Source organism: Centruroides vittatus, unplaced genomic scaffold (assembly GCF_030686945.1).
Source record: "Centruroides vittatus isolate TY-2023 unplaced genomic scaffold, ASM3068694v2 contig_7, whole genome shotgun sequence".
Lineage (NCBI taxonomy): Eukaryota > Metazoa > Arthropoda > Arachnida > Scorpiones > Buthidae > Centruroides > Centruroides vittatus.
This window is the reverse complement of record NW_027122442.1, coordinates 2,201,504-2,213,854: the sequence shown is the minus strand read 5'-3', so window position 1 is coordinate 2,213,854 and position 12,351 is coordinate 2,201,504. Positions and strand designations below refer to the sequence as shown.

At 28.9% G+C, this 12,351-nt stretch overlaps 1 long non-coding RNA gene across 1 annotated transcript; it reads left to right on the top strand.

Moving 5' to 3' along the window:
* The first annotated feature begins 4,322 nt into the window (after window positions 1-4,322).
* Window positions 4,323-9,718, top strand: LOC136980459 (uncharacterized). The gene is made up of 2 exons (XR_010881561.1): window positions 4,323-4,437; window positions 9,449-9,718. It is a non-coding gene; the product is annotated as an uncharacterized lncRNA (long non-coding RNA).
* Window positions 9,719-12,351: the final 2,633 nt, after the last annotated feature.

Here is a 12,351-nt window from a genome sequence, read left to right as displayed (position 1 = left end):
CATGAAGATTAACGATGTGGGCGTCATAATATTCTCATTAGTGCTCGGTATACAAGCAAAATTATATTTTTTTTCTACCAGTATCGTCGAAGGGTAGGCGCAATATTGGCCACAACTAATACATCAAGGCGGTATGTCAAATTATAAACTTTCCCACATACATACTGTCAACCTGGACATCTTTCTATCTTCTTCACTCGCTTTTATTATTATTTAAATGTTTTACTTTAACTTCAGACGTCTCTCCTCTCCTTTCTTGTCTCCTCAGCTAAAACGTTTCGAGAATTTTGATCAATGGGACTAAAAATGTCCGTTTATGAATTCCCGGCCAACGAAGAAAGAATGTAAGCACAGAAATTGGAAATAACGAAAAAATGGAGAGTCGAAAAAGCAAATAATACTAAATCTTCTCTACTATATATTTTTATACGTATACAAAGAAAATATAGAAGACAATGTTTAGGCCTACATGCTGTTGTTTATATTGTGCTTTATATATTGATACTGTGCTTTAAACTATTTTCTATATTGTCTTTTATATATGTATTATCCGTTATTGTCTTTTATATTGTTTAAAATAATATTTTTTTACTGTTTTATATGTATTTTTTCCTTATACGTATCATCCCTTTACGTTATCTAACATAAATTTTTTTATATCTATACTGCTTTTTATACAGTCTTCCAAGTTAAAAATATATATATATATATTTTTTATATTGTTTACGGAGTCTTTTATATTTCCATTTATATACTGATCTCTATTATCTCTACATTATCCAAAATAAATGTATTTCTATACTTTTATATTGCTTCTTTTATACATTCTACACTAACTGAAATGAATTTTATATACCTCCATTCAAACTTTCATTGTACCTAGATGAGAAAAACCATACAAAAAATTATTTATTAATTTATATATTGTAATATTTAACGATTAATAAAGTGTACATTCCAAAAAACTCCATTCAATTATAGCATCACAACGAGCCTATCTTTAACAACATTTGAATACATAAAAAAAACCCTTCTAAAAATATTCAAGAGCGTTTAAAAAAACCGCAAGTAGAATAAAGAAAGAAAAATCTATTTATCCAAAAAAAGCAGAAAAAAAAAGACTTCTAAAAAATGATTTAAATGTCCAAATTATGGCATTTCTTAGGATTTTTTTCCATGCATCTCTATACAGTGTTGCCCTCAAGCGGTGAAAGTTGTAGCGGACTGGCAAAGGGGATATTGAGATTCTTAAAGCGTTGAAGTGTGCAAGTATTTGAAGGAGTTCCAGTCACGTACAATTATAGAATTCAAATTCTAAACATCTTTTCAAGGCAAGTAATATTCAATCATGCTACATAATATTACGATTCTTTTATAATAAATTCCGAGTTACGGGCGCTTCTCCACTCTTTTTTTCTCCCCCCTTTCATTCTAGATATAAAATTTTGAATGTACTCACCTCCCGATAATTCTGTGCAGAATAAATATTTAAAAGCATATTGTTTATAAATATATATATATATATATATATATATATTAACTTTTTTGTTCGACCGAAAAAAACTCTTAGAGAAGGTGTGTTTTATTCTCTGTTGAAATTTCCATCTAATCTCTTAGATTTAATTGATAAATGAGCAGAGTAAAAAATGTCAAAAATGTTAAATTTTTTTAGTTATAAGAGTGTCTTTTTATGTCATTTATCTTAAGTAAACATTAAATATTTTCACTTTTCTATAAAATAAATAATTTAAAATATATTCTTAATATATTAGCTTACATATATATATATATATATATATATATATATATATATATTTGTTTAATTTAAGAGGAAAAAAGCTTTACAGCAATTACTTATCTTGATTATTTTATATATTAATTGTTCAATTTAGCTTTAATTGCATGAGCCAAGTAAAAAAGAAGAAGAAGAAAAAAAAAGAGAGCAAACGTAAATGTTTGAGTTTGTATATTTTTTGATTTAAGTATCGAAATTGAAAGTATGAATCGTGCATTATGTTCGAGTTTTCTTCAAATATTTCTTTATTCAAATTGAACAACTGTGAAGGAATGGTAACTCGCTGCACAACGTTTTGACTAGATGCTTAGGAATGCTTTTGAAAGAACGTTATACACTCAACCTATATGGCTTGGAATTCGCCACATAGTTGCTTCTTCTGGCTCCATTCACAAAATGGATTCCTTATTCGATTCTATTTCATGTCCAGATTTTTCTGATTGTACTAATTTCGAACAATTCTGATGATTATTTTCTCTCTTCCTTTCAAGTTATGTTCCTTCCTACATAGGAATTTCTACTTTTTGTATAAATTCTTCCTTAATTAATGCGATTTCTAAAAAGTACATAACACCTTACATACCAAAATATTTTAAGAAAGAATTCGAGAAAAGTAAAATTTCCTTTCTCTAAGACGTTAAGAGTTATAAATAGTTTTATTTTTAAAATTAGCCGATAACGCTGCCAAAAATAGCTAAAGTATTATCTTTATAACATAAAAGGATATAGAATAATGGACGATCCATTATTTATCCATCGAAGCGAGGTGACAAGTATTTAGCTGTGAATAAGTTTCAATTATCTCTGACCCCCCTTCGTGTTTTAGCTGAAGAATGATAATACAAAAACATTCTTCCGTCTTGTTAAAGTCATAGAAAAAAATCTCGAGGTTATCGTATCTTCTAGATTCTTTTTTTTGTATCACTTAACACCCGACTACAGCATCCGATTCTAGTAAATATTTTACCGTAATATTAAATCTGACTATGGGAGGAAATTAGATTAGAGCCGGGAAAACGCTAGAAAATTCAACTACATAGTAAGAAATTAGACTAATGTAGTAAATATTTGAATGTAGGAGGGATAATTTATAAGATTTTATAAGTTTTTCTTGCTATATTTAAATTTTATATAGATTTATTTATCCTTTTTTTTCCGAATCACTGTATCTACATCTACATCTTTCGAGGTAGCGGTAGGGCATCTCCTCTAAGAGAAGTACGAAAAGAAAAAGAAAAAATTGTTTTCATTTCGTAAACGTTCAAAATAAGAATTGGCCTTTTCGACTCGATATCCGTGAAAATATAATCCATCACAATTGTTTCGATTTAATGGTAGGTTATAGTACCAAGATGGCGGCCGTTCGACGTCACACATTTTCAAAAAAATCAACTTTACCCTCAAATCCCAATGGATTTCTGTACGGGAGGCATTACTATTTCCGGATCGATTGTTCATATGGCTGCTGAATTTTTCTTTCTTTTTTATTTTTTTATTTTTTTTTCTTTCTCCTCCCCCTCTTCTCCGCCAACAGAACATCTTCAGACTAAGAGTTAATCGAATACTGATCGACTGACAAAAGTTGTTGTCGAAAACCAGGCCAATTCGGTGGTATGGTGTTTGTTAGATTTCTTTTTTTTTTCTTTCTTTCTTTCTTTTTGCATAATACAGTCATTTGGAAGGCGGTTTGGATGCTATATAAAATAAAACTTGCGAGTTTTGGCTTCCCCGCAGAGCTTTGGTGTGAATTTTTTCCGATACGATTTTAAATTTAGTATGTCGTTGTTTGTTAATAATGTTTTTGAATATAAAATATATCGTTTACAAAATATTTAATGGCTAAATAAATAGGAAAAGTTTTATTTTCGAATGAGATAATTCCGTCGAAATGGTTGTCGAAGGGGGAGATGCAATATGGAGTGTTGCGTGTTTGATTATGACGTACGGCCAATGGTTTATTCTCACGATAAATACACTCACGTTGTATTACTTACTTTGTAACAATCACAAGGTTTAATTAACGAGAGTTTGTTGATGGACTTTGAGCGTGATGACATTTGTGAAAAATCTAGACCGCTCTACAAGGCTTACAAACAAAACTTTACTTCGTCACGATCGACAGAACTTGTTGATCGGAATCAAGTCTTCTAGAAAAATTAAACTAGATTTTGGAGAAGAGAATACATGTATGTACACATATATTTAGCTTTTTCACAAGCATTTAAAGATTTAAAATTATATATTTTTATTAAAAATTGAGTAAAATTTTGGGTAGAATGTATGGAGAAAAATTCGATATTATAATTTAAAAAATTATTATTTAAAAATAAAAATATTTATATTCGATAGAATAAAGTTTATAAGCTTAATTAATACTTAAATAAAACGTTTATCTTATGATGCAAATGAAAAACCATCGAAAAACATGTTCTGCAATATTAGCTAATGATAATTCTAACAAAACAATTGCTAGAAAAAGACATTACTTTTATATATATGGACAGATGTTTGCAATTCGCATATTTTTTTCCTCTTTTATACTTCCATCAACAAAGTTTCATTAGCTTAACAAAATGTTCTACTCCGTTGTCATTTTCTAAAAGAAATATCTGTGACCTTAACTAAAGCTATCCACCTGTCAGGTAGGAAAAGTTGACTAATTTACCTGTAAATGTCTGCAAAGTAGCTGACTTCTGCTTTCCCCATTACTGCACCTGGTAGCAATGAGTTACTCTCACGTGAGAAAACTCCTTGATAAACTTCTGTTTTGCAAATTTAAGCTCTCTTGTTCGTCTTGGGCGTTCCTGGAGATGGGATGCACAGCGGCTAGAAAACTAAATGGATGCTAAACGTTAGAACAGATTTGCAAATTCTATCGAATGGGATTAACAATTCACCATCCGGATCATTTGTTAACTAGATTGGAATCCATTTCCTTAGATTTAAATCGATTCGTAGGTTAACGCCGCCCCCACTATAGATAGGACTCTCCATTTATTTACTCGAAGTTAAGAGCTATTTTTAACACATTTCTAAACAGAAATTATTCGCCTAACCTTACATAATGAGGATAAAATAGCGTAGGCCACATAAAACTCCTCAAACAGAGTTTTACTAAAAGTCTAACCTATTTACACCGTGATTGCTCTATTCAAATTCAAATTGACCAATCACTTTCGTAATACCCATCACCGTTATTTTTTTATTGTCTCTTATTGGTTCATTTAAATTCGAATCGATCAATTATTTTTATAATTTAAAAATACTCACATTTTAAACGGAAATATAGCTAAATAGGTGATATTAAGCAGTTCTTAATCTTTTGTAAAATATCTTCTTTCTTTCGTCGAACAATCTCTGCGCTAATGGATAACTCGTTATGAAACTTAATGCTCACTTATGTAGGACTTACACCCGATTATACAAAGTTATGTAAGATTAAATAAAATTGTCTAATTACAATTAATAGCCTGAAACCGTTGCTTAATCGATGTGAGTGACTATTAATGGAGTGAAATGAGCCAATACTACACAATTACCAGACGTATGTAGAGATCAGTCAAAATATAATGACTTGTTAAAATTTAATTATCTCATTTATGATTCCTTTAATCTCAAACAAGAACTTATTCTCAAAATCTTGAAATTATACACGATTTTTATCAGTTAAGTACTTTTAGAATTGCACTAGTAGCTGTTTCTCGCATGTATTATGTTAACGTGGAGAAATTCTTGATAAATTTCATGAAATTCCCATAAAAAATAAAATTATAACTAAAATATTTATCGTTTATTTATATTAAGCATGCAATTACAATTATATACCACGTTTTTGATTACTTAAGAACCCTTTAGAATCGCATCATTCAGCAATATAAACGTGTAAAGGAGGAAGAGGTTTGAATTATTTTTTCGGTATATAATTTCATAAAATTAGCAGAAAAATGAATAAATTTTAATATATATATATAAAAATTAAAGCTTCAATATAATTAATTTTAATTTTATCTTGCACAGGATTAAAGTTATATGCCATTTTTAAAAAAAACACGATTTCTAAGAGCATCACTTTAAAAATGACTTATAACTTTTACTGATAATAAAAATATAAAATAGTTTTTAAAAAAATAAAAAATAGAGAACCTTTAAAGATTAAGAAAATTAAAATATCCATTATTTTAGCCAAAGAAAGAAAACTTATAACAAGAGGGGAAAAAAAAGAATTAATAACGTATTACGCCTTAAAGTATTAAAGGTAGTTACGTACTTTAAAAAGTTATCATTTATTATCAGTAACAAAAGAGGATATAAGGTATACCCCATTTTGATAACGTTCGAAAATTACTTAAACATAATATCGTTTATCAAAACAAGATCATTAGTTGCAAAAATAAATTCAATCGTGACAAAAACATAACTTGGCGAGTTTGATACAAAATATCGGCTTGTCATTTCCACCTGGCGTTACTAGATAGGACTAATCGAATTTGAAAGGGAAGAAAGATTGCAAGACGACAAATTAACGCATCCCCGTGCTACAGGTGTTCTTTATTTTGTTCTATAAAGAATAACCCGTAGCGAGAAGATAATACTTCTACAATGCTCAACTCTGATCCTCTCCAGAAGTGAAGGAGAGATTACTACATGCATTATTCGGATATTTATGTAATGAGAAATTTATAAAGATGGAATTTTTATTTGGTGAACATATTCCTCTTATATTTACTCTTCTTTCTACGATTCTTCTCTAAAAATTAGTCGCTTAAAACTCTCCTTCTCTTTAAAGTTTACTCAACTTTTCATTCAAATTTTCCGCATTAAAAATAATAATTTGAAAGAAAATTACGTTTAAACGTGTTGACCACGTGTAGGAAACTTTGACGTCTCTTCATAGACTTAATTAGCATAATTTCGAGACATTTAAAGTAAAAATTGATAGATTTATCCTCGCATTATCTTAAACGAATTCGTCTGAATTGCGTTACGCCATGTCGTAAATAAAATTATTTTTGTATAAATACGTTTTCGAAGATCTTAATTAGATTATAAAGACTTTTTAAAATTACTTTTATAACTATAATTATATTTAAAAATTATATTTTTATTATTATTATTATTTAGTACTGTTGGATACAAAAAGTCTTTCTAAAGTTAATAAAATGAATAATTATCTTTAATACGTTAATAATGAAATCTTCATTTACTTATAAGTGTTCGAAATTGAGAATTTAACATCTATATATTTAAGAAATATTTGTTTTTTTTATCTTTGTTTGGGCTCTGACTAATTAGTTTGACGTTAAACAATGCGCCTCCAATTAAACATACAATTACAAAGATTTAAGTTTCTAGAGAGTTCTGGAGATTATATTGTTTTAATTTGTTGCATAACGTATTAATTAAAGGCATTTTAATACACCATTAAAGCTCATTCTATATATAAAAATACCTCTTAAGAAGCGATAAAATAAAAATAAATTAGTTTTTAAAATTGAATAGTAGAAAGTATATAAATACTTTTATTTATTTTATCGACTTTTTAAAGAAAATTTTGGTGTTATAGGAAATATTGAATGAATTTGAATGGTACAGTACATTGAGATGCCTTCAGTGAAGTACAGCAATGGTGTTATGCAACAAATAATAATATCTCTATCTATAAAACTCTCCAGAAACTGAAATCTTTGGAATTGTGTACTTAACTGAAGATGTATTGTTACACATTAATCAGTCAGGATGTATAAAGTATTGAAGATATGATACTAAGAATTTGAATATATATTTATCTACATTTCTAATATTCAATTTTCTTTTATTGATCTGAAAGAAAATTCGATTTTTGTAATTGTTTACGTCGACTTTCTTTATCCTATGAATTAAATTTATTATATGAAGGATACTAAAAGTGTTTTTAATCCTAGTGTATGTTGCTTACTCGACCACGAGCGTCGACAATCCCCAAATATTTTTGTACTGGCAAATTGTCTCCCCTCCCACGATATTAATATAGGATAAGGTTGCCCAAGTCGTACTCCTTCTCAGAAATCAGAGAATATATTAGTAAACACATACTTATGAGTATCACTGGAAACCTTAGTAAACCCTGCTTTTATTTATTGCAAAAAAGTTAAATAGTCTGCGCATATTTTCTTTAAACTCAATGTAAAACGTCTTTGTAATTCAAAAAATTATGGTAGACGGTCTCACAGCAATTGAATTGCATTTTAGATTACAAAGACGTTTTACATTGAAATCTAACATACAGCAATCCAATTATATTGTATTGTTATTCTTTAAACTCATAAAATTAAAAAAATTGAAATCATACGACTAAGGAAACCGGTACCTTAAGTCGTACCACCTACTACCTAAGTCGTACCTCAAACTAAAATTAAATAAATATATGGTTTAAACGAGTATATTATATTAACACAACTATTGCCTATGCACATAAGTACTGTACAACCGAGCCATATAACTACACACTGTTGTCATTTGTATGGCGGATAAAGTACTTTTGAAATCATTGAGATACGATTTAAGCACCGGTACGACTTAGGCGACTTTCCCCTACACATATTTTCATTTATGGGCATACTGCGAAAATTGGATGTAGAAACGAGTACACAATTTTTATATCCATTCATAACCCAACAATGAGAAACTTTTCTTACTCATTGTCTTCGGCCCGACTACCCCAATACAGTATATACCAATATATATAAATATATACAGATCGACGCCGATGCACTCGATACAAACTTTTTATGGAAGAACACATTTTTGAAGGTAAAAAACAAGATAAAGTAGTGTAAAAATACAATCCATAGATGCAGGCAAACTATATTAAATAAAAATCTTAAAAAAATTAAGTATTTGAAAGATGATTGGTTGAAAAAGTAAAAGTAGGCGAAGATACACCAATCAGTGTATACTTTAAACTTAATTAGCCAATAGAATAGTAAGAATTTTTAGGATCGGTTTTCTTACGCTGAAAGCAGTGGACGACATATATCCATTGACGAGTTTATTTCTTTTGACTTTATACATTATATTTTTCTATTCAATAAGCCTATATATATTATTATAACTTACAAAATCTAATTTAATAAATAATTAAATATCCAACAAACTTATTGAACTTAATTACAATTTGTTATTTCTGCAATACATAAAAATACGTTAACTTATTCATCTTAATAAAATATTTAATATAAAAACATTTATTTTAGCGAATTTTTTAGAATTATTTCTTTTTAAAAAAGAAAATCTATAATTTTATCTGGAGTATGAGAGAATTATTAATGAAAACGAAGATACTTTGTATTAAATTAAAACAATTTCGAAATGCAAAAGGTAAAAGTCTTTCGGGAAATGTTTTAATTTAGTATAGAAATGAAGTTAAAAAATCGATCTAGTTTAAATGGATTTTGCATGTAATTTTTAGCAGTTTAAATGATTTTACACTGCGCACTATATGCGGATTTTTAGATAAAATGGCAACAAATTTTAAAGCGTTAGATATTACTTATATATATATTAAAATAATAATAATTAAATTGTTAATTAATAAAAGATATAAAATATTATTTAAAAATATTTTGAAACGATTAATTTAATTTTTTCTAGAGGATTTTTGTTATTTTTCTTCAGATATTGGACAGATTGTCACGCGGTAAGGAGCCTTCCTATAGTCACGAGTTCGAATACAAAACCTTCATAATTTATCAAGAATCGTACGAGTCGAGATGCTATTTTTCTCCCCTAGACTGACCCCATTACGGGTCAGACCGTAATGATCATAATTGTGGCAGGCCCACATAGCCTTAATGCACTGTACCTCGCATTGACTACTCGATAAATCCTTAAAAAAAAAAATATGTAAAAAGTTATCTGAATTATTAAACAAGTTACTAAAGAAAATATTCATTTATCTGTTGTTTAATTAACAATTTTATATTTAAAATATCTTAATTAGAGTTTTAATAATAATTAATCAGTAGGCCTATACAATTCTCATCCGAAATGAGGAGTCGCTTCAGAGATTTCCGAAGAACAACAACAACAAATAGACTCTTGGTAAATATTAGTTAAATTTTTATTTTAATTTAATCGAAATTGTAAAATTTAGAAAGAATCGCCTTAAATCTGGAACTTTTCATTCGCTATTAATACATAAAATGGTACAAAATGTTTACTTTTCGGGACGATTTTCTTGTAGAAAGCATCGATTGTAACAAATTTTCAAGCCTCTATCATTAACGGGATGCTGTCATTAGATCACTTACACTAAATGTCAATTGTTTACCTTCCCCGTTAGATGCAGCCATCTTAACTATCCCCGAGATTGTTAATTGGATTTACATCCACAACCACTGATGACCGATTGAGGTGTGCAATTTTTTTTTGGCTAATAGAACTTGTGTTCTCGGATCTATAAAATATCCAAACGTTGTTGTTTTCATTATCAAATTAACTAGGAATTATTCCTATCTTCGACTATTTTTGTAGTAATTTAAATCTGAAAACGTAGTCGTATTTTAACCTCCGTTTTTTCTTGGATTCTCTTTCTTTATTTAATAAAATATCTAAATTCTGATCGATTAATATTCAGATAAACAATTTTAACGGTGTTAAATTCTCTTAAACATTAGTACAGATCAATCAATAAGACCTACTTCTGCTCTTGTTGTTCCTTCTCCAATTTCTTTTAAAGCATCTTGATTTCTCACTAATTTCAACTAATTATAATCTTGATGAATGCTCTCAAGAATAAAATCTAAATTTTATTTTCTTGCAGAATTATAATTTGAAAACTAAAATTCTCAATTTTTTTATAACCGTACGAATGAATGAATCTAAGAATTTTCTCCCTACTCTTATACAAATAGATTTTAAAAAATATATAATTCAGTTATTGAGTAATTATTAAATATTTTTATAAAGAAGATTGAATTATTGATAAAAAATACATATATATATTTTTTTTTGATTATTTCACTGTACATAATACTATTTTTGACTCTTTTTTTTGTGGTTTACGACTGTAATAAAACTATCTGCTCCATCCTCTTCCAGCATCTTCTAGACATTTTATTCTAATGTCGTCCTGTTGACAAAGTTGAAATCGTGAGTAGACTCGTAAAAGGATAAATCAGAGGCTAGTTCTTGTCCTAGTTTTTCTTAATGTTATATATAAATGACGATTAGAATCAGTAATTTTTATGAACGAATATTTTCTTAAGCTTAATTTTATAATTTCACACATTAAGTCGGCATTTTCTTAAGAATAAATAGAATTTTTCTTCAAAAAGGCAATTTTTACAGAAAATTTAATAAGAAATGCGTGAGAAAATATTTTCCAATTATCAAAAATATAGGTTAATGATGATGATTTCGTTTCATTTCTGTTCTAAGATGACCTTTCTACAAGGATGATACGTTATCATCACTCGATAAATCAACTACATCACGGCTTTATTTATAATTTTTAAACGCAAAGATGATGATAAACTTCTAATATTATAAGTTATATTCATTTTTAAATTTAAATTAACTCTCGATTTAAGAATAGTAGAACTTTCTCTTTATACATATCATCAGAGTACGTCACCTGAGAAAATTCCTCATCACAGAAGAATTTCGTATAGATAACTTCATTAAGAATGTATAATTTTACGACTATAAGCTACCCAAAACAAAGAAAAGACATTAATCATCACATAACATCTATATACTGCCTACAAGTAAAATAACGCAGCATCTTCAGCATTAAATAACAATCACTCTCCAAAACTGCACCTCTGTGGCACGTCCTTGATCAATTGCCTTCTTGTTTATTATGACAATAAGTGGTAGATACAATGGCGTTATTTTTATTATTATTACCTATATTTTCCTTTCAAAAAATTCAAACACAAGCGGTTATAATTATACGGCGTTATGCCTATGCGATAATGTATAGATGACCATTTATTATGGCGTCGTACTCTATTGCAATTGTATATATTGCACAAAGGTTTAGAGATGAGAAATCTCTCTTCCCATCATGCACTCGACTGGCACAAGATGAATGGAACGATAGCCTCAACCACCTGACGCCTACTCTAGGGAATTCCTACTATCCCATGGGATATGTCGCATGGATTATCGGTGGACCTATTCCATAGTCTACAGTATGGAGTGTAGGACGTCTACCACAAAATCCTTTTCCTGATTGCTAGATTTATGTCACATCTACTTCTTTAATGATTGCGACAACCATTATCTTCTGGGATACCTTATAAAAGATTAAATTTTATGTCTACCCCTGCGACAAACCAACTGACCAACTCGATTCTACAATAAACTTCACCTTTACTAAGACGATAATTAACAATTTATGTCGGTCAAACGAGTCATTACTCCGTTTGATATTTATAAAGGGGATGTTTTAATCCGACCGTATCAAATCCGGGATGTGCGCCAATTACTATAAGTGTTGACGTCACACAGTCCGTAATGAGGTTGAGGATCTGCCTTGTTGGATAGTGTCGTAGATTATAAAGGCTACAGTT